General features: G+C 38.6%; 1 pseudogene; it reads left to right on the top strand.

The window, feature by feature from the left end:
• The first annotated feature begins 296 nt into the window (after positions 1–296).
• Positions 297–810, top strand: LOC148010926 (uncharacterized; annotated as a pseudogene).
• Positions 811–3057: the final 2247 nt, after the last annotated feature.

The raw sequence follows: 3057 nt of genomic DNA, 5'->3' as shown, positions 1-3057 counted from the left end.
TCGAACCTAATTCACTTGAGTTACAATCTCTTCTCTTTATCATGTATTGTGTGTTTGATTTACGTCCACCATAGCTCATCTAGTTCTAGGTCCATGATTCTCAACATGGTATCAGAGCCATGGCTGAGCTAGGTAGCTAGTGGTGTGGTTTCTTCATGAATGGATCATAGGTATTGTTACTTCTCAAGTTCCTCTTAGCTCAACTACTCTCGTCCTAAACTTCTATCATGTAGTCCAATATAGGACCCAGGTCATGATTCTAGCGAGCTAGGGCAAATAGCTGGTTGGCTGTCAATATGGGAACAAAGCCCAAAACAACTATCCATATTGGTGGCTTAGAAGAAAATGTCACAAAATCTATTTTGCATGTTGTATTCATTCCTTTTGGTGACATCAAGGACCTTACAATCCCCTTGGATCAATCTACACAAAAGTATAGAGGCTTTGGATATGCTACATACTTGGAGAAAGAAGATGTTGCTATAGCCATGGACAATATGCACAACGATGAACTCTATGGGAGAGTTTTTGACAGTAAACTATGCCCAACCCATAATAATAAAGGGTGGTGAGCAAGGATGGGTATCTCAGCCAATTTAGGCAGATGCAGATACTTGGTTTGAACGGTAGTAGCAGGAAGCAGAGATGCAGCGGCTTTAGGCAGAGCATATAGCCAAAGCACGCACTACTAAGGAGGAGAAAAAGAAATTACTTTAGGAAACTGGAGAGGAAATAGGAGAAAAGAAAGCCTGAGATGGCCCAATGGCTAGGGAAAAATCAGCTCTTGAAGAAAAAATCTTGACTGCTTGAAAAGCATAACATCTGGAGCTTTCGATGTTGGCACAAGATTGCATCTGACTATATCTTTCAGCAGCGAATCTGTAGTGACAAATGCCCTACGAACAACAAATGGCACATATGATTGAACATAGAAAGGGGGAGGGATTTGGATCAATTGTATGGTGGTCCCCCAGCGATCGCCAACAAGAAGAGGAAGAAGCAGAGAGCAAAGCAGACCCATCTTTGCTTTCATGGCGCCCTCCTCTCAAGCATAAGAAGAGATTCTCTTTCAGCAGAGGCAAAGTAGGAAAGGAACCTGCAGAATATCTGACACAGGTCAATGCCGTAGAAATCAGATTCAACGTTCCAGTACGTTTCATGGTAGCAGGTCGACATCAGATTCATTTCCTAATCCAAGCTTTAAAACAAAAAGAAAACCTAAGGGTTGAACCTTACTACCTTTGAAGGCTCATTCACACTTGAGCTTTTGCTCAAACTCGGCTCCTTATCACCCATGTTCACACCTTGCCTTAATAAAGAGGTCACTGCATATTTAAAGTGCTTCTCAAATTAAAGATAACACACATACATTATATGTTTCAACATTTATTAGCATTGTGTGCTTTAACAATAACTCTAAAGCATCTTGTAAATTGGGATTAGACACTGCCTGAGTATACTCGTGGTAAGACCTTCCCATATCCCAAAATTGAAATGATTTGCTTATATCAAGTGATGTACCTATAAAGCACAAAGATCATGTCAAGAAGTCTGGAGCAAAAACCATGTACCACGCATCAACAAAAGGGATAAAGAGCACAACTGAAGACAAAGAAATCTTACACCATGAAGACCAAAATGCCAGAAGATCAAACATTGGAGCAAAAGACCAAGAAGAAGATCAAACAATGCCAAAGAAGCATAAGGAAATGAAGAAGATAAAATACTCCGCTGCTACAACAAAAAAAAAGTGTCTTGAAAAATTTCCCATCATGGATCATGTGGATCTTGTATTCCCTTAGTGGATCTTGTATTCCCTTAGTGGATCTGCTTCCCACACTGGATGTAACAAACCCCACCCAAAATGTAAAGTTTCAAGCCTTAACTTGACTAGGCTGCTAGAGAGCTAGTTTCTTGGGCCAAGTCATCATGTAAGGGGGGCAAAAGCCAGCAAGGGTAGAGACTCATCATTTGAGGGGGTGATGTTGAGAAATCAAATGATGTATGCCTAGAAGAGGCTTTGTATAAGAGAGATGACAAAAGTTGTATGCTCCAAAAGCTCTAGGAAAAGATATATAGAATCCCATAAGCACAGAGAAGAAAGTGGTGCTATCCAAAAATCTATATAACCATGTATTTGACACTCATTCATAATGGAATGGAACTTTCAATTTGAGTCACTCAAGATTGTGTTTATGAGTCCAAGCTAATCTATCTTGGAACCTAGTTCACTTGAGTTACAATCTCTTCTCTTTATCATGTATCGTGTGTTTGATTTGCATCCACCATAGCTCATCTAGTTCTAGGTCCATGATTCTTCAGAAAGGCAATAGTGTGCTATCTTGGACTAGCTCATCATGTGGGAAGATGAGAGCTGCCACTTCCAGGCTACATCTGCTCATATATTTGCATATTTAAAAAAATTGGACTGTCTTAGGTAGATCCCTTAGTTAAAGGATTATCATTAAATAATGGTTACAGGAGGACCATTAGATAATTCACTTGTTTGCAGTATGAAGGATGGCTTTCTAAACTAACCTTCAAGGTTTTTAGATGAACCTTGTTGCCATACATTGCTGGATCTAATTGCGGATCCCTCTTTGTGTGAAATGTGTGGTAAATAAAGTACAAATTGCAAGTCTCAAGATGCAAGTGGTCAATTAGCGATTATAATTCCATGAGGGAGCAATGAGTTTTTTGAAGTTAGAATTCTAAACTCATTGAAAACTATAAAGCCTGTCAAGACAAACTATAAAGCAGAAATCTCTAAGTAATAGCAAGCAAGTGTAATAATAACCAGCAAATATGCTCTATGAAGTAGAGAAATTGTAGGTCTAAATGTATGATCTAAAAATTAGGATGTACTACCACCAGAAAAGAGAGGTCCTAAAAGCTAGTATCATGAATAAGGATGAGAAAAAAAGCCATCTAAGGTAGATAATAAATTACAGATATGAGGCAGTATGCAGTTGTGACAAAGAAAAGGATAATGTATTCTTATATTTTCCATAATGTGACAAATATATGAGGTAATATGCAATTGTAACAAAGATATGA

Source organism: Lygodium microphyllum, chromosome 29 (genome assembly GCF_053477565.2).
Source record: "Lygodium microphyllum isolate KBCC chromosome 29, Lygodium_microphyllum_v1.1.10, whole genome shotgun sequence".
Classification (NCBI taxonomy): Eukaryota; Viridiplantae; Streptophyta; class Polypodiopsida; order Schizaeales; family Lygodiaceae; genus Lygodium; species Lygodium microphyllum.
The sequence above is the reverse complement of the archived record's forward strand: the minus strand, read 5'-3'. Positions and strand labels throughout refer to the sequence as shown.